The sequence below is a fragment of the Bombina bombina genome, chromosome 1 (genome assembly GCF_027579735.1).
Source record: "Bombina bombina isolate aBomBom1 chromosome 1, aBomBom1.pri, whole genome shotgun sequence".
In the NCBI taxonomy this organism is placed as follows: Eukaryota; Metazoa; Chordata; class Amphibia; order Anura; family Bombinatoridae; genus Bombina; species Bombina bombina.
Genome location: NC_069499.1, coordinates 1,542,206,039 through 1,542,226,022, shown reverse-complemented (window position 1 = coordinate 1,542,226,022; position 19,984 = coordinate 1,542,206,039). Strand labels below are relative to the sequence as shown.

Genomic DNA, 19,984 nt, shown 5'->3' with positions numbered 1-19,984 from the left:
GCACTTCAGATACCCCAGAAAGTATTAGACATCAAATTTAGCACAGAAAACCCAATTGATAGAGTTTTAAAATTAAAATATAACTTTTATTAACACAAAAAAATTGTTGAAAATCATCATGTAAGTGTGTGTAATTTAAAAACACAAAGTAACTCGAATGTTGCCTCAATATTATTTGTGAGTAGCGTTGCAGTAGCTGAAAAAGGTGTGATACAATTTTCAGCTTGAATTAGAGGAATAATAAATTGTGTAAACTGCAGTGTATTTATTCTTAAGATACAGAATTTGCCTGTATAGGGATGATCTTAATTTCTATGTAGTTGTGTAATTTATTCCCAATAGGGCATTATATACCCCTATAAGAGGCAATGCCGAAACATTGTTTAATAGCCAAACTCCACACACCATTTGCCTTTTTTGGAGGATCAAATAATGGATTTAGTCTACAGACAATAGGACTACAGTAGTTGCAGTTATAAAGTTAGTATAAAGAAAATTGTTTTGCAGTTGTTATCTGAAAAAGCCAATTAGGGGCATATATGCAGCAGGGTTAATCTTGAAAAGTCAGAAGGGTGTGTTTCAAATCTGAAAATTAGAAATTGCTTAAATTTCAGAGTAAAATTGCATGTAAAGGGGGCAAAATAAACAATGAAACTGTATTGCAAAGCTGTTTCATTACCATTACTAAACGGCTTGTATAAAAATCTCAAGGTGTTTACTGTCCCTTTTAATAAAGTTTAGTACAACAGCTTTGCGATATGCTTTACGTATTCATTTTGCCCCTTTAAGGTTTGCGTTGCTCAGACTTCCCAAGCCTAACCCTGCTACATATTGATCCATAACTGGTTTTAGTAGAAGTTATCTACTAAAAATCTTGGCTACTCGAGTAGCAAATTCCCGAGTGGTGGGTGATGTTTGGCTACTGAAAAATAAATATTAATCAAGGTATTCATTTATTTTAAAATGTTTTACATTTAGCTGCTATTCTATTAAATAGGGAGTTAACATAAATGTCTTGTAATTACAAGCTGTTTAGTGTCCCTTTAATGTTGTTTATAGTTTAACTTCACATTTGCATAAATGCAAAACATGAAGAACCTGGAACGGACATAACTATAGTAGCTTATCCTATGAGAAGACATGAAACCGTGTTAAAGAGATACGAAACCCATTTTTTATGATTCAGATAGAACATTCAATATTAAGCAACTTTCTAATTTACTCCGATTATCATTTTTTCTTCATTCTCTTTGTATCTTTATTTGAAAAGCAGGAATGCAAGCTAAGGAGCCGGCCCATTTTTGGTTCAGCAAATGGATAGCTTTGCTAGATGTAGCCACCAATCGGCAAGTGCAACCCAGGTGCTTCAAGAGTACAAAGAAAAATTGATAATAGGAGTAAATTAGAAAGTTGCTTAACATTGCTGCTTTTTCTGGAGGATAATCCAGCTCCAAAGTATCTAGCAAATCTCATCTGACCCAAAGGATTTTTACAGCTGATTTTGTGTTCCTGCTTCTGCCTGTATGGGCCTTGTCATTTTACAAAACATTGATGTAGTGCAGTGAATGAGAAGGATATTTCATGAAATGATAGATTCCTTTTAAAGCAGCTCTTTTTAATCCATTGCAATTGCTTTTTCTGCCAGTGTCAACCGTGACACATGGAGTAGTTAATTGCTAACGTCCTACAAATCAGAACTTAAAAGTATTTAGATGCGTCCCCTTCTGTAATGTCACTCAACTCGATCACAGACTCGAGCGCTTTTTCTTACACTGGGGAGATAGTAAACACTAGGAGCTTGTGTGCCAGATCTAATTGAGTCATTTATTCATCATTTGAAGATTTACATAATGAGCGTTTAACATTGCAAAAGCGTTTTATCCTGAAAAAGCCAGATCAGCGCTGAATTAAAGTTTCAGACACCACAAGAGTTTCTGTAAAGGATTATTAAACTCAAAATGAAATCCCCGTATAAAAAAATCTATGCATTCTACTTTCAATTATTTTCCTATTTTCCATGTAGTTTTCTTTGGAAAACTGTGTTTTTTATCCTACAGAAGTCAGAATCTTTACATCCTATACAGTGATTGTTCAGCGTGAAAGCAATAATTTCTTTCACAAGATGGTGAGAGTCCATGAGGCATCAGATGTGGGATTAAAGTTCAGTCCTACGGTAGGAGGCAAAACACCCCTCACAACCAGAGGCGTAACTAGAAACCACAGAGCCCAGGTGCAAGAATCTAAGAAGAGCCCCCCCCCAAAACAAAAGGTGAACTTGATACATATCATTTTTTTTTATATTTTTTTTAACATTTAACACAGAAAAAAAATGTGAATCAGATTACATGTCTGCAAAAGGACCCCCTATTACTGTATATAGTGACACTGTTTAACCCACCAGTACTGTATATAGTGAGTTAGTGACACAGTCTGTAATCTGCTGGTGAGATGGCTGGCCTGACCCTACCCGCCCCAGTGCTTTATAAAGTGACCACAGTAGTCTGTGACATGGTCCAGCCGCCCCGTACTGTATATAGTGGTACTCTATAGTGACACTGTTTACCCCCCGCCCCCCATGCTGTAGTAACAAGGTCTGTAATTTGCTGGTTCCACAAACATAAACACACACACACACATGCATAAATACACACACAGTCACATACATACATAACATATAAACACAAACACACATATAAACAGCAATGGGTAAAAAGAAAATTTATGCTTACCTGATAAATTTATTTCTTTTTTGACACAATGAGTTTTTTTTTTAATTACTAATGGGATATTCACCTCCTAATCAGCAGGAGGAGGCAAAGAGCACCACAGCAGAGCTGTTAAATAGCTCCTCCTCTCCCTCCCACTCCAGTCATTCGACCGAAGATAGGAAGAGAAAGGAAAAGCCAAGGTGCAGAGGTGTCTGAAGTTTACAATAAACCACAACCTGTCTATAAGAACAGGGCGGGCCGTGGACTCATCGTGTCAAAAAAGAAATACATTTATCAGGTAAGCATAAATTTTCTTTTTTAAGACACAATGAGTCCACAGATCATCTTAATTACTAATGGGATTCAATACCCAAGGTAGAGTACACAGATTATACGGGAGGGACAAGACAGGTCACCTAAACAGAAGGCACCACTGCTTGAAGAACCTTTCTCTTAAAAACAGCCTCAGCCGAGGCAAAAGTGTTAAATTTGTAAAACTTGGAAAAAGTGTGAAGAGAGGACCAAGTTGCAGCCTTGCAAATCTGTTCCACAGAAGCTTCATTTTTGAACGCCCATGAGGAAGCAACAGCCCTCGTGGAATGAGCCGTAACCCTCTCTGGAGGCTGCTGTCCAGCAGTCTCATATGCAAAATGTATAATGCTCCTCAGCCAAAAAGAAAGAAGTAGCCGTAGCTTTCTGTCCCCTGCGTTTCCCTGAGAAAACCAAAAACAAAGAGGAAGACTGACGAAAGTCCTAAGTCGCCTGAAGATAAAGCTTTAAAGCACGGACCACGTCCAAATTATGCAAAAGTCTTTCCTTCTTAGAAGAAGGATTAGGACACAACAAAGGCACCACAATTTCCTAATTAATGTTCCGATCAGAAACATCCTTAGGAATAAAACCTAATTTGGTACGCAAAACGACCTTATCTGCATGGAAAATGAGATAAGGAGACTCATACTGTAATGCCAAGAGTTCTGACACTCTCAGAGCAGAAGAAATAGCCACAAGAAATAAAACCTTCCAAGATAGCAACTTAATATCTAAGGAATGCATAGGCTCAAACAGAGCCCCTTGAAGAACATTGAGAACTAAATTAAGACTCCATGGAGGAGTAACTGGTTTGAACACAGGCCTGATCCTGATCAAGGCCTGACAAAAATATTGTACATCTGGGACATCCACCAGACGTTGGTGTAGCAAAATAGATTTGACCCTTTAGGGAACTCGTCGATAAACCTTTCTCCAAACCTTCATGGAGAAAATACAAAATTCTAGGAATCCTAACTCTACTCCATGAGTAGCCCTTGGATTCACACCAATAGAGATATTTACGCCAAATCTTATGGTAAATCCTTCTAGTTACAGGCTTACGAGCCTGAATCATGGTCTCTATGACCGAGTCAGAAAATTCCCGCTTGGATAAAATTAAGCGTTCAATCTCCAAGCAGTCGGCTTCAGAGAAACTAGATTTGGGTGAAGGAAGGGCCCCTGAATCAGAAGGTCTTTCCTCAACGGAAGTCTCCAAGGTGGATGAGATGTCATCTCCACCAGATCTGCATACCAAATCCTGCGAGGCCAGGCCGGTGCTATGAGGATCACCGAGGCCCTCTCCTGTTTGATTCGAGCAATTACTCGATGAAGAAGAGCAAACGGAGGAAACAGGTATGCTAGATTGAAATTCCAAGGGGCCGCCAGAGCATCTATCAATTCCGCCTGGGGATCCCTGGATCTCGACCCGTATCTCGTGAGCTTGGCATTCTGTTGCGATGCCATGAGATCTAATTCCGGCAGACACCACTTGAGAATCAGGCTGGAAAACACTTCCGGATGGCCTCTCTGCCTGCTCAGAAAATCTGCTTCCCAGTTGTACACCCCTGGGATGTGGATTGCCGACAGACAGCAGGAATGGGCCTCCGCCCACCAAATTATTTTGGATACCTCTGTCATTGTGTCAAAAAAGAAATACATTTATCAGGTAAGCATAAATTTTCTTTTTTAAGACACAATGAGTCCACAGATCATCTTAATTACTAATGGGATTCAATACCCAAGGTAGAGTACACAGATTATACGGGAGGGACAAGACAGGTCACCTAAACAGAAGGCACCACTGCTTGAAGAACCTTTCTCTTAAAAACAGCCTCAGCCGAGGCAAAAGTGTTAAATTTGTAAAACTTGGAAAAAGTGTGAAGAGGACCAAGTTGCAGCCTTGCAAATCTGTTCCACAGAAGCTTCATTTTTGAACGCCCATGAGGAAGCAACAGCCCTCGTGGAATGAGCCGTAACCCTCTCTGGAGCCTTAAGAACTTGTGGTGATCCCTGTGAATGGGAACATGAAGATACGCGTCCTTTAAATACACTGTTGTCATAAATTGACCCCCCTGGAACAATGGAAGAATGGAACGAATAGTTTCCATCTTGAAGGACAGTACCCTGAGAAACTTGTTCAGACTCTTGAGGTCTAGAATTGGTCTGAAGGTTCCCTCTTTCTTGTGAACCACGAACAGATTGAAATAAAACCCCCAGTCCCTGTTCCTGAATTGGAATGGGAACTATCACTCCCAGAGCGGAGAGGTCTCCTACACAGTGTAAGAACGCCTCTCTCTTTGTCTGGTCTGCAGATAATCTCGAAAGTAGAAATCTGCCTCTGGGAGGAAAAACCTTGAACTCCAGTCTGTATCTCTGAGACACTATTTCTATTACCCAGGCATCCTGGACATCCCGAACCCAGGCTTGAATGAAGAAGGAAAGTCTGCCCCCTACCAGATCCGGTCCCGGATCGGGGGCATGCCCTTCATGCTGTCTTGGCATCACTAACCGGCTTCTTGAACTGCTTTCCTTTGTTCCAAGACTGGTTGGGTCTCCATGTAGATTTAGACTGTTCCTGCTTAGAGGAGGAAGAGGAAGAGTTTCCTTTGAAATTTTGAAAGGAACAAAAATTGCTTTGTCGTCCTTTTTGTTTACTTCTTTTGTCTTGCGGGAGAAGATGACCCTTACCTCCCGTGATATCAGAAATAATCTCTTTCAGGTCCGCTCCGAATAATGTCTTCCCTTTGTAAGGAATAGCCAGAAGTTTAGACTTTGACACATCCGCAGACCAAGGCTTTAACCATACAGGGAGTGCAGAATTATTAGGCAAATGAGTATTTTGACCACATCATCTTCTTTATGCATGTTGTCTTACTCCAAGCTGTATAGGCTCGAAAGCCTACTACCAATTAAGCATATTAGGTGATGTGCATCTCTGTAATGAGAAGGGGTGTGGTCTAATGACATCAACACCCTATATCAGGTGTGCATAATTATTAGGCAACTTCCTTTCCTTTGGCAAAATGGGTCAAAAGAAGGACTTGACAGGCTCAGAAAAGTAAAAAATAGTGAGATATCTTGCAGAGGGATGCAGCACTCTTAAAATTGCAAAGCTTCTGAAGCGTGATCATCGAACAATCAAGCGTTTCATTCAAAATAGTCAACAGGGTCGCAAGAAGCGTGTGGAAAAACCAAGGCGCAAAATAACTGCCCATGAACTGAGAAAAGTCAAGCGTGCAGCTGCCAAGATGCCACTTACCACCAGTTTGGCCATATTTCAGAGCTGCAACATCACTGGAGTGCCCAAAAGCACAAGGTGTGCAATACTCAGAGACATGGCCAAGGTAAGAAAGGCTGAAAGACGACCACCACTGAACAAGACACACAAGCTGAAACGTCAAGACTGGGCCAAGAAATATCTCAAGACTGATTTTTCTAAGGTTTTATGGACTGATGAAATGAGAGTGAGTCTTGATGGGCCAGATGGATGGGCCCGTGGCTGGATTGGTAAAGGGCAGAGAGCTCCAGTCCGACTCAGACGCCAGCAAGGTGGAGGTGGAGTACTGGTTTGGGCTGGTATCATCAAAGATGAGCTTGTGGGGCCTTTTCGGGTTGAGGATGGAGTCAAGCTCAACTCCCAGTCCTACTGCCAGTTTCTGGAAGACACCTTCTTCAAGCAGTGGTACAGGAAGAAGTCTGCATCCTTCAAGAAAAACATGATTTTCATGCAAGACAATGCTCCATCACACGCGTCCAAGTACTCCACAGCGTGGCTGGCAAGAAAGGGTATAAAAGAAAAAAATCTAATGACATGGCCTCCTTGTTCACCTGATCTGAACCCCATTGAGAACCTGTGGTCCATCATCAAATGTGAGATTTACAAGGAGGGAAAACAGTACACCTCTCTGAACAGTGTCTGGGTGGCTGTGGTTGCTGCTGCACGCAATGTTGATGGTGAACAGATCAAAACACTGACAGAATCCATGGATGGCAGGCATTTGAGTGTCCTTGCAAAGAAAGGTGGCTATATTGGTCACTGATTTGTTTTTGTTTTGTTTTTGAATGTCAGAAATGTATATTTGTGAATGTTGAGATGTTATATTGGTTTCACTGGTAAAAATAAATAATTGAAATGGGTATATATTTGTTTTTTGTTAAGTTGCCTAATAATTATGCACAGTAATAGTCACCTGCACACACAGATATCCCCCTAAAATAGCTATAACTAAAAACAAACTAAAAACTACTTCCAAAACTATTCAGCTTTGATATTAATGAGTTTTTTGGGTTCATTGAGAACATGGTTGTTGTTCAATAATAAAATTAATCCTCAAAAATACAACTTGCCTAATAATTCTGCACTCCCTGTAAGGCTCTGCGGGCTAAAACGGAGAAACTAGATATCTTCACTCCCAATTTGATAACTTGAAGGGAAGCATCTGAAATAAAAGCATTAGCTAACTTAAGAGCTTTAATTCTATCTTGGAGCTCATCCAAAGAAGTCTCAGTCCTGAGGGCCTCAGACAGAGCATCAAACCAATATGCCGCTGCACCGGTGACAGTGGCAATGCACACAGCCGGTTGCCACTGCAGACCTTGGTGTACATAAAATTCTTGAGTAACCCCTCTAACTTCTTATCCATGGGGTCTTTGAAAGCACAACTATCCTCTATGGGAATAGTAGTTCTCTTAGCTAAAGTAGAGACAGCTCCCTCTACCTTGGGAACAGTTTGCCAAGCCTCCTTAACAGAGTCGGCTATAGGAAACATTTTCTTAAAAATGGGAGCGGGAGAAAAAGGGATGCCCGGTCTCTCCCACTCCTTAGTAATAATTTCAGTAGCTCTTTTAGGGACTGGAAATACATCTGTGTAAGAAGGGACTTCAAAGTATCTATCCATCTTTCTAGACTGTTGAGGGACAACCACCATTGTGGAGTCACTATCATCTAAAGTGACCAAAACCTCCCTGAGTAACAGACGGAGGTGCTCAAGTTTGAATCTGAAAGATACCACCTCCTAGTCCGCCAAGGGCAAAAGACTCTCTGAATCTGAAATTTCACCTTCAGAAAGAACAGATGTACCCTCTTCTTCAGGGTTATGGGAGGAGGCTTCCTGAATAGCAACTATAGCGCCCGAAGCCTCGCAAACTGAATGTCTGGCTTTCCTCTTACGTTTGCCCTGCAACATGGAAAAGGCTGATAGAGCATCAGAAATAGTGGAAGACATGAGGGAAGCTATGTCTTGTAACGCAATTCCAGAAGGAACTAAAGCTGATCCACAGGGCACTGCTTGTGAGGGCTGATTAATTTGGGACGTTTGGGGAGAAAGCTGCGGCATAAATTGACCCTCATTAGTAGATTCTTGGGCAACATCTGCCTTAGAAGAAATTGGCTCAGAAAATATTTTATCCCTATAAGTCAAAGTCCTCGCAATACATAAAGGACAGAAAGGGATTGCTGGTTCCACATTGGCGTCAAAACATAAAGAGCAGGTGACACTCTGCAAGTCCTCCTGATCCATGTTATTCACAATTAATAAAATAACAAAAAAAATTATAATGGGTATTTGCAATAATGCAAAAGAAAACCGTTACTGTTTCTTTAAATTTAAAACGGTTTCTTTTCTGTAATGCGGTCTGTCAGAATAACTAACGCACTTTCTGATTTAAAAATACCTCTGCACCTCAGTGTCTGCTGAAGTGCTCCTACCTGACCGAGGATCACAAGATGATTGCTGCTAACGATCCGTCTGCCTGCCCAGAGAATGCCTCTCCCTTTTATAACGTATCCGTTTTAAACATGGAGCAGAAAAAGAAAAACGCCAGTCTGCCCTAACAACGCATGTTCTTTTTTAAAACATGCGACCCCAGACCAGACCAGCTTTTCTGACGCACTAAAAATAAAACAGAAGCGCTACAGCGCGCTACCAAACCGGAAGTACCGCCCACCATGGGCGTAACCTATGTCGGTCTCTCCAATGACGGCCAAACCTTAGTGAAACCACCGGAGCCAAATGCAAGCTTGTCCCAGCCCCAGTGCCTATAAAGTGCGGATTACTGTATACTGCCTCCAAGCCCTTACTGAATAAAGGGTCCTATTGTCCCAACACAAAGGTCTATATTCCCATAGAGTCCTTATGTTCAGATGTGCCTTTTATTATGAATAAACTCTGAGCTCCTTTTCCCCAGAAAAAACAAGGCATCACTTACCTTGACTCCTGCCTGGCAGCAAGGCAGCTCTCAGGCTTGAGAGGTCCTATCCCTCACGTCGACCTGAAGAGAATACAAAGCTGAGTAAATAACTACCTCAGACTGAAGGTTATAGGGCAGCAAGAAATATGGGAGGCGCAGTGAGAATTATGTCCCACAAGTTCCCATTGCTTTAAAGCCACCAAAGCTCTTCTAAGAGACTGATATGGAGTACAGCTACACCCTAGAAGAAAGCAGTACCAACTTGTACTACTTTAAAAATAAAAGCTCCTGATTGAAGAATCTAAACTAACACCTCAGTTTACCTCTTTCTATCATTAACGTAGGCAAAGAGAATGACTGGAGTGGGAGGGAAGGGTGGAGCTATTTAACAGCTCTGCTGTGGTGCTCATTGCCTCCTCCTGCTGACCAGGAGGTGAATATCCCATTAGTAATTCAGATGATCCGTGGACTCATCGTGTCTTAAAAAAGAAACAGAAACACTAACCCCTGTAGTCAGAGACAGAGACATTAATGAAGCATCGTTACAATCACATATCATCAGTGCAGGCAATGGCAGGTTAAAGTTTTTTATTGGAAATTTTTTGTTTTTTAAGCTTTGCCCCCACCCTCGGTGGGGCCAGGTCGCAGTTGCGACCTCTGAACCCCTTGTAGTTCCGTCCCTGCTCACAACAGAGTTTTAATACCTCCAACTTTCCTATGATTCCAATCGTTTTTTGCCACCAGCAAGGAGGATGGTGAAACATAAAGTGCTGATCTAGTCATCGATTGAAGAGGGTTCTCAAACCGATGTGAAACCCAATATCCACCTCAAAGAACCAGGAAGAGGACAGAGGGGTGTAAAGGGGTACAGTACATTGGCAGTGAGAGTAACTCTCCTGCAGGAGTTTGTCACTTGCCTGCCTCAGGTGTCACTTGGACTGGTCCTGCAGCCTTCTCTGGTTAGCCTCATCAGAGTACTTAGATCCTGTGACTGTGCATACTGCACAGGATAGGCTCTCCTATTGGAAACAGGTCTCCTTCAACTTGGTAAGCACAGTAGAGTGAGTGCTGACGTGTAACTTGGTACTTGCACTCACTTTACCCACATGCTATTAGCATTAACACATACACATGATTCGCATTGCCTGGGGACATAGTTACATACACCAGATAACACCACATACAGTTTTGGGCACACTTACACATTTACCATAAAATTGAGGCTCTGTCTCTTTAAATTTATTTCTGCTGTTTAGTACATGAAGCTGTCTCCTAACTTAAAACAGTGCATTCACTCTGCAATTTCACAAGTGATTGTTATCATGCCTCCATCAGTTAAACAGATGCAAAGGACAGAAAGATCCCTTTGTAGGCCCTGGGCTCATCTGGAGCAACCCTTTAACACACCCTGTACCCTTCAGGAGTACAATTATAACTAGAATCCTGCTACTCAGCTGAATCATGCTTCCTTTTGCCAGATTCCATGTATGTTCTTTGCAGCTTCAAATGTAGCAACAGTAGAATAGAGATTTCAACTCTCTGTCTCAGAAGCGCTGCAGAATCTGTTGGCGCTCTACAAATAACCGATAATAATAATAAAAAAAGATGTATTTAGACTTCAAGACTAGACATTCTCTAACTTTCTGGCAGACTCACCAATCTTGATTTAGGGAGCCTCTGTCCGAATTGGGTAGTATTTGCCGAGTATGTCAGCTTGCTGGGTTGGGGCGCAGTTGAGAGTTTGGTCTCCTTGCGGGGCAAGGTTTCTGATCAACATCTTAGAGCTTCAGGCCTCTACTTTGTTGGCACCTGGAGTCTTTTCTGAGGTTTCAGTTAGACAATTCTACAGTAGTGGCTTACATTAATCACCAAGGTGGTACTCAAAGTGCCTTAGCAATGAAAGAAGTAGCACACATTCTGACTTTGGCAAAACACCATCATTCAAAGATTTCAGCTATTCACATTCCCGGTGTTGACAGTTGGGAAGTGAACATCCTCAGTTGTCTGTACCTTTGTCTGGGTCGAATGATCTTTGCATCAGGAGGTACATTGTCAATCGTTGGGGAGAGCCAGACATAGACCTTATGTCTTTTCGCTTGAATTACAAGCTACCCTAGTATTATGCAAGATCTTGAGATTCACAAGAGACTCTATTAGATGCACTAGTGATTCCTGGTCATTCAATTTGATTTACTTTCCTCCTTTTGTTTTACTATTGAGGATAATAGCCAGGATCAAACAGGAAAGGGCCTCAGTGATTTTAATTGCTCTTGCATGGCCTCACAGGACTTGGAACGCAGATCTGGTACAACTCTCCTCAAGCCAGCCTTGTTTTTTTCCTCTCAGCAAGGACTTTCTCTCTCAATGTATTTTCTTACATCAAGATCTCAAGTCTCTCAATTTGACAGCATGGCAATTAAACGTCCGATTTTGCCTCAGAGATCTTTTTTCAGATCAAGTGATAAACAGTTTGATTCAGACCAAAGCCTGTTACAAGACATATTTATCAACTTTCTTGAATTTTTAAATTATTTGCAGGATGGTCTGGATAAGGGTTTACCAGCCAGTTCCCTTAAAGGCCACATTTCTGCTCTTTCAGTCTTGTATCACAAAAAGATTTTGAGACTTCCTGGCATTCAAACCTGTTCAAGATCTGGTCAAGATGAGATCAGTTATCAAGCTTGCTTCCCCTCTGTGGAGCCGTAACTTAGTCTTGATGTTTTCTTCAGCCTCAACCGTTTGATCCTATGCATAGTCTGGATATTCAACTGTTGTCTTGAAAAGTTCTCTTTCTCTTTGCAATTTCCTCACCCAGAAGAGCATCTGTGATTTCTGCTCTATCTTGTGATTCTCTTTACCTGTTTTTTTTTTAATCAGGATAAAATAGTTTTAAGAACTAACTACTCTTTTCTTCCTAAGGTTGTTTGTTCTGAAAACATCAATGAGGAAATTTTAGTCCCATCTCTCTCTGTCCAGTGACAAAAAAACGCAAAAGAGAGATCACTTCATAACTTTGATGTAGTATGGGCCTTGAAATTTCATTCACCTAGCACAAACGAGCATTTGGGTGCGCTCATAGATATAGTAAGTCTTAACATTAGGTAAATCTCACACCTTTTGAATTTCCATATTTGAGCTTAATCAGACACATGCAGCCAAGACTGCACCAATAAACAGTGAATCTGTATGCAATAGACTGGATTCACTGTTTACTTGAAGCTGCGGTCGGAATATCCCGGCTTACTGCACTTGCGCCATTTCACATCTCATCTGACAATTGTCGCAGGAGCATGCTACACATAAAATACATAGGATTTATGGTGCACTGCCTATTGGCTGCACCGGATGCCAATCAAACTATTGTATTATATTTTAACACAGAGGCTGCCTGGCAATAGCTAAGAGGTAAGAAATAAAATCTTTTTATTACTGAAACAGAAATATATATAAAAAAGACGAGAGTCTAATAGCTGTTATCTAATTTGCTTTGTACTCTTGCGATCCTTTGTTGAAGAGCATACCTAGGTAGGGTCAGGAGCAGTTATGTACCACTGGGAGCTAGCTGCTGATTGGTGGCTGCACTTATATGACTGTTTTCATTGGCTCACACAATGTGTTTAGCTAGCTCCCTATAGTCCACTGCTGCTCATTTAACAATGGTTACCAGGTGATTGAAGCAAGTTGGATAACAAAATTAAATTGGAAAGTTGTTTAAAATCGTATGATCTATCGGTATCATGAAAGAATATATTTTGGTTTCATGTCTCTTTAATTGTGTGTTTGATTTTTTTTTTATTTAGAAATCTTGAGATTAACAGCATGATTTTGTGTTGTTTTCGGGAGGTAACAATTTTGAACTTCAGGGGTATTAACGACAGAAGCATTTTGTTATTGTGATTCACTGAAAAACACACTGACAATACAGACATTAAAGTGAACGTAAATTTAACAGGACAGCCTCACAGCATTGTATAGACTTATAAAAATGAGCATGAGTTTAATTCATGACATTTTTTAAATTTATTTATTTTCTGACGGCTAGATTTAGAGTTTTGTCGGTAACGACCTGCGTAGCTAACGCTGGCTTTTTTCTGGCCGCACCTTTAAAATAACTCTGGTATTGAGAGTCCACAGAATGGCTGCGTTAGGCTCCAAAAAAGGAGCGTACAGCATATTTAACGCCACTGCAACTCTCGATACCAGAGTTGCTTACGGACGCGGCCATCCTCAAAAACGTGCTCGTGCACGATTCCCCCATAGAAAACAATGGGGCTGTTTGAGCTGAAAAAAAACCTAACACCTGCAAAAAAGCCGCGTTCAGCTCCTAACGCAGCCCCATTGTTTGCTATGGGGAAACACTTCCTACGTCTGCACCTAACACTCTAACATGTACCCTGAGTCTACACACCCCTAACCTTACACTTATTAACCCCTATTCTGCCGCCCCCGCTATCGCTGACCCCTGTATATTATTTTTAACCCCTAATCTGCCGCTCCGTAAACCGCTGCTACTTACATTATCCCTATGTACCCCTAATCTGCTGCCCCTAACACCGCCGACCCCTATATTATATTTATTAACCCCTAATCTGCCCCCCACAACGTCGCCTCCACCTGCCTACACTTATTAACCCCTAATCTGCCCAGCGGACCGCACCGCTATTATTATAAAGTTATTAACCCCTAATCCGCCTCACTAACCCTATAATAAATAGTATTAACCCCTATTCTGCCCTCCCTAACATCGCCGACACCTAACTTCAAACATTAACCCCTAATCTGCCGACTGGAGCTCACCGCTATTCTAATAAATGTATTAACCCCTAAAGCTAAGTCTAACCCTAACACCAACACCCCCCTAAATTAAATATAATTTACATCTAACGAAATTAATTAACTCTTATTAAATAAATTATTCCTATTTAAAGCTAAATACTTACCTGTAAAATAAATCCTAATATAGCTACAATATATTAGGATCAGTACATCGGAGGAGCTCTTCTGGATCGATCGGTGAACCTGGTATGGTGAAGATAAGGTAGGAAGATCTTCAGGGGCTTAGTGTTAGGTTTATTTAAGGGGGGTTTGGGTTACATTAGGGGTATGTGGGTGGTGGGTTGTAATGTTGGGGGGGGGTATTGTATGTGTTTTTTTTACAGGCAAAAGAGCTGAATTCTTTGGGGCATGCCCCGCAAAGGGCCCTGTTCAGGGCTGGTAAGGTAAAAGAGCTTTGAACTTTAGTAATTTAGAATAGGGTAGGGCATTTTTTTTTATTTTATTAGGGGGCTTAGAGTAGGTGTAATTAGTTTAAAATTGTTGTAATATTTTTCTGATGTTTGTAAATATTTTTTTAGTTTTTGTAACTTAGTTCTTTTTTATTTTTTGTACTTTAGTTAGTTTATTTCATTGTATTTATTTGTAGATATTGTATTTAATTAATGTATTGATAGTGTAGTGTTAGGTTTAATTGTAGGTAATTGTAGGTATTTTATTTAATTAATTTATTGATAGTGTAGTGTTAGGTTTAATTGTAACTTAGGTTAGGATTTATTTTACAGGTAATTTTGTAATTATTTTAACTATTTTAGCTATTGTACCTGGTTAAAATAAATACAAAGTTACCTGTAAAATAAATATAAATCCTAAAATAGCTATAATATAAATATAATTTATATTGTAGCTATATTAGGATTTATTTTACAGGTAAGTATTTAGCTTTAAATAGGAATAATTTATTTAATAAGAGTTAATTAATTTCGTTAGATGTAAATTATATTTAACTTAGGGGGGTGTTAGTGTTAGGGTTAGACTTAGCTTTAGGGGTTAATACATTTATTAGAATAGCGGTGAGCTCCAGTCGGCAGATTAGGGGTTAATGTTTGAAGTTAGGTGTCGGCGATGTTAGGGAGGGCAGATTAGGGGTTAATACTATTTATTATAGGGTTAGTGAGGCGGATTAGGGGTTAATAACTTTATAATAATAGCGGTGCGGTCCGGTCGGCAGATTAGGGGTTAATAAGTGTAGGCAGGTGGAGGCGACGTTGTGGGGGGCAGATTTGGGGTTAATAAATATAATATAGGGGTCGGCGGTGTTAGGGGCAGCAGATTAGGGGTACATAAGGATAACGTAAGTAGCAGCGCTTTGCGGTCGGCAGATTAGGGGTTAATTATTGTAGGTAGCTGGCGGCGACGTTGTGAGGGGCAGGTTAGGGGTTAATAAATATAATATAGGGGTCGGCAGTGTTAGGGGCAGCAGATTAGGGGTACATAAGTATAACGTAGGTGGCGGTCGGCAGATTAGGGGTTAAAAAAATATAATCGAGTGGCGGCGATGTGGGGGGACCTCGGTTTAGGGGTACATAGGTAGTTTATGGGTGTTAGTGTACTTTAGAGCACAGTAGTTATGAGCTTTATGAACCGGCGTTAGCCCAGAAAGCTCTTAACTACTGACTTTTTTCTGCGGTTGGAGTTTTGTCGTTTTGTCGTTTAGAGTCGTGGCTCACTTTAGCCACGACTCTAAATACCGGAGTTAAAAAGATCCCATTGAAAAGATAGGATACGCAATTGACGTAAGGGGATCTGCGGCTGGAAAGTGAGCGTTAGACCCTTTCCTGAGTGACTCCAAATACCGGCGGTAGCCTAAAACCAGCGTTAGGAACCTCTAACGCTGGTTTTCACGGCTACCGTCAAACTCCAAATCTAGGCCTTAAATTTTTACCTTTTTTACTGCTCCACCGATAAGCGCAGCTCTCCCTCCCGCCATTTTTGTCTAATTGATTGACAGATGATGATCTTTAACTAAGGATTTGGAAGCAAGGATTAGTATTTTTAAGAATCATCATCTGTCACTCAATTAGACAGTATGGCGGTGGGAGAGCTGCGCTTATCGGCGGAGCAGTAAAAAGGTAAGAATTTAAGAAAATAAATAAATGTAAAAAATGTCATGAATTAAACTCATGCTCATTTTTATAAGTCTATACAAGGCCGTGAGGCTGTCCTGTTTAAGTAACATTCACTTTAAGAAATTGATATCTGCTGAAAACAAGTGCAAAAATAAATGCCCTAACACGCTAGAGCAGTTTCTTTTTACTCTTTTATAGCCTGTTACTTTTTTTCTGTACACAATTCCCTAAGTTTAGAATTGATCAGCAGTGTCATCGGCATCCAACAGGTGGCGCTGCATGAGTTTTGTGTAATCATCTTTGTATTTTTTTATGTGAAGACTGTTACTTTTGTTAGGAAAATTCAATAGCGTAAGAATAAAAGCAAAGTTCAAGGGTTGAATTGGAATTTACTAATGGTAGAAGGTGATTTAAAAGCAAGGGAGAGGCAGAAAATATACCCTGGCATCATTGCTTAGATAGGAAGGAATAAAATAACATGGCAGCAGTGTAGATTCCAACACATTTGAGTATAATGTAGGTACCAGAATATGGGCAGGTATAGGGGTGTCCGCACCGGATTATCTTTCACTGGCAAGGCCTGTGAGTACATATTATTTACTTCTGTTGTATACTGCTCTACAAAGCAAGAAAAGCAGCTGCGTCGGTGACTATTGACTGGACGCTGTGTGTTGCACATGGAGAGAAGTAAAAGTGTAGTGAGGGATTATAGCTTCATGTTTCACTTTAGATATACAGAGCCATGGTTTAAACTTTAACAGTTCGAGCTGGTATGTTGTAGCAACTGTGAAATTGCTGAGCAACAGCTGTATGGTAATCATTTATCTTGGTTAGTGGAGGGTTTTAAATTGGGCGACCACGATCTAATACAGGAGATCCCGTTTCACATGAGTGGCCAGTGGATATGTTTTAGAAATACTCTTAATTAAAAAAAATAAGTCCTGTACTGTACAATCTATTATTTCTGCTCTAATATTAGCTTCTTAAAGGGAGATTAAAGTTATGTTATGTAGTATATGTGTATGCAATGTATCTATAATTTAGCATTGCATTGCAAAACACCTGCATACAAAGTAAGTGTCTCACACAGCCATCAAACACAAAATTTGATAATGCATAACATGTTTCATCATTGACAGTACAGGTGGCCCTCGGTTTACAATGGTTCAATTTGCACCGTTTCAGAATAACAATCTTTTTTTTCAGTCATGTGACTGCTATTGAAAAGCATTGAGAAGCAGTGCATTGATTAAAATAGCCAGTAGGTGGAGCTGTCCACTTATGTTGCAGCAAAGATATGCAAGCCAAGCAAGCTGAAATTAATCAGTTTAACCAGACCTGAGCTATCAAGCAGCTTGCAAAGGAACAAGATCTTCCTGTCTATAAATCAGTCCAGTTTGGAATGCATAGAAAGAACTGTTTGCAGAAAAATGCAATAAAGTCTGTGTTGTGTGATTATTTTATTAGGTTTATAATGCTGTTTAGCAAATGTGTTTGTTCATTTAACTTAGTTTAATTATATATTCTGTGCTGTGTGATTGTTTTATTAGGTTTATAATGCTGTTTAGCATTTAAAGTCTTCATTTCAAAGCTTTAAAAATAATGAATTGGGTGTACTGATGCCAATTTTGAGAGGGGCCTGGAACCTAACTCACTCATTTCCCATTGACTTACATTATAAACTGGGTTTAAATTTACAACGGTTTCGATTTACAACCATTCCTTCTGGAACCTAACACCGGCGTAAACTGAGGACTACCTGTATAACATTTTTGCAATATACATTCATTATTTATTTTGATACATTTTGCTGTAAAATACATCTGAAAACTGTGCTTGTTCCACATTCTACCAGGGAGCCTTGGGTTAATACCATTTGTCTGTGAACCAGTGTTTTTCTCCTACTCTTCATATCCTGATTATCTAAACTTTGCTGAATCAGACGTGGTTTTTCACGCCGACCCTCGCAGGGGCTGCCCTCGTAGAATTATCTTAAAAAAGGGGCCGTTCCTGTGAGTGGCAAGATGTCTCTCCAATCATTTGCTCTGTTAAGGTGGATTATCAGTTTTGCATTAGAGGGGATACTTGATAGTTTAGGTGAGAATATTATTGTGTAGATAAAAATATGACTGAAGATTAGAACAGTTTGTTTAAGTACCCATTTAATAAATCATTATTTATTAATTACTCTGAATCACTGCTAAGCCACCTTAGGGGAAAAAAAGTCAGGGTTTCCTCAATCTATTTCTTCACCTACACATGGCATTGGGCATGCTGACATCCTGTATATGTGTATTAGTTTGTGATTGGTTAACAAGGCTCCTTTTGTCTTGGGGAAAGGGGAAATCTGTGAAAAGGCAAAACATAAAACAATATATTTGACAAAATAAAGCTGCATTATTCATTGCAAAATTCTTCTAGGATAAAATGTGCAATGTTTTGCAGTATGGGGGCGTACCCCTTGAAAAGTTTTGAGTATTTTGATTTCCTTTTGCACTGATTAAGCCATCACTTTGTAGCATGTAGCAGGGTCATTGTTTTAAGTGATGTACTTACAGGAATGTTGCTGTAAAAAACAAGCAAAATTAGTAGATTTGTTTTGGCTATGGATGATTAAACAGGGGCTTTGAATTCTGTGTGTTGTCCCTTTAATCAGCACACGTCTGTTTCTTAAAGTCAAATATTGTTTTCTAGATGTCAGAAGAATGCAAAATTCCTTCTTGGCTTTAAACACTGTCAGTGTTCTACAGTAGGCTAAGTCCGGATAAAATGCATTGGGGTTTATAGCAACTTCTGGCCTTTTATATTGCAAATAGGTGTCCTAGTTGTTGAAATGGGAAAGAGGGCAGTTTTAAATGGATATCGGTAGAGCAGATGGCTCCTTGTTGTATAGCAGCGACCTGAGTGTACTCTAGTAATCTTTTTGTCTAGCAGTGACCTGAGTGTACTCTAGTAATGGTTTTGTGTAGCAGTGACCTGAGTGTACTCTAGTAATGGTTTTGTGTAGCAGTGACCTGAGTGTACCCTAGTAATGGTTTTGTATAGCAGTGACCTGAGTGTACTTTAGTAATGGTTTTGTCTAGCAGTGACCTGAGTGTACTCTAGTAATGGTTTTGTGTAGCAGTGACCTGAGTGTACTCTAGTAATGGTTTTGTGTAGCAGTGACCTGAGTGTACTCTAGTTATGGTTTTGTGTAGCAGTGACCTGAGTGTACTCTAGTTATGGTTTTTTGTAGCAGTGACCTGAGTGTACTCTAGTTATGGTTTTGTGTAGCAGTGACCTGAGTGTACTCTAGTTATGGTTTTGTGTAGCAGTGACCTGAGTGTACTCTAGTAGTGGTTTTGTGCAGAAGTGACCTGAGTGTACTCTAGTAGTGGTTTTGTGTAGCAGTGACCTGAGTGTACTCTAGTAATGGTTTTGTGTAGCAGTGACCTGAGTGTACTCTAGTTATGGTTTTGTGTAGCAGTGACCTGAGTGTACTCTAGTAATGGTTTTGTGTAGCAGTGACCTGAGTGTACTCTAGTAATGGTTTTGTGTAGCAGTGACCTCAGTGTACTTTAGTAATGGTTTTGTGTAGCAGTGACCTGAGTGTACTCTAGTTATGGTTTTGTGTAGCAGTGACCTGAGTGTACTCTAGTAATGGTTTTGTGTAGCAGTGACCTGAATGTACTCTAGTTAGGGTTTTGTGTAGCAGTGACCTGAGTGTACTCTAGTAATGGTTTTGTGTAGCAGTGACCTGAGTGTACTCTAGTTATGGTTTTGTGTAGTAGTGACCTGAGTGTACTCTAGTAATGGTTTTGTGTAGCAGTGACCTGAGTGTACTCTAGTTATGGTTTTGTGTAGCAGTGACCTGAGTGTACTCTAGTAATGGTT

General features: G+C 40.3%; 1 protein-coding gene across 2 annotated transcripts in view; it reads left to right on the top strand.

The window, feature by feature from the left end:
* Nucleotides 1–19,984, top strand: part of SPATA20 (spermatogenesis associated 20) — a 416,269-nt gene that overhangs the window by 160,698 nt on the left and 235,587 nt on the right. The window lies entirely within an intron of this gene.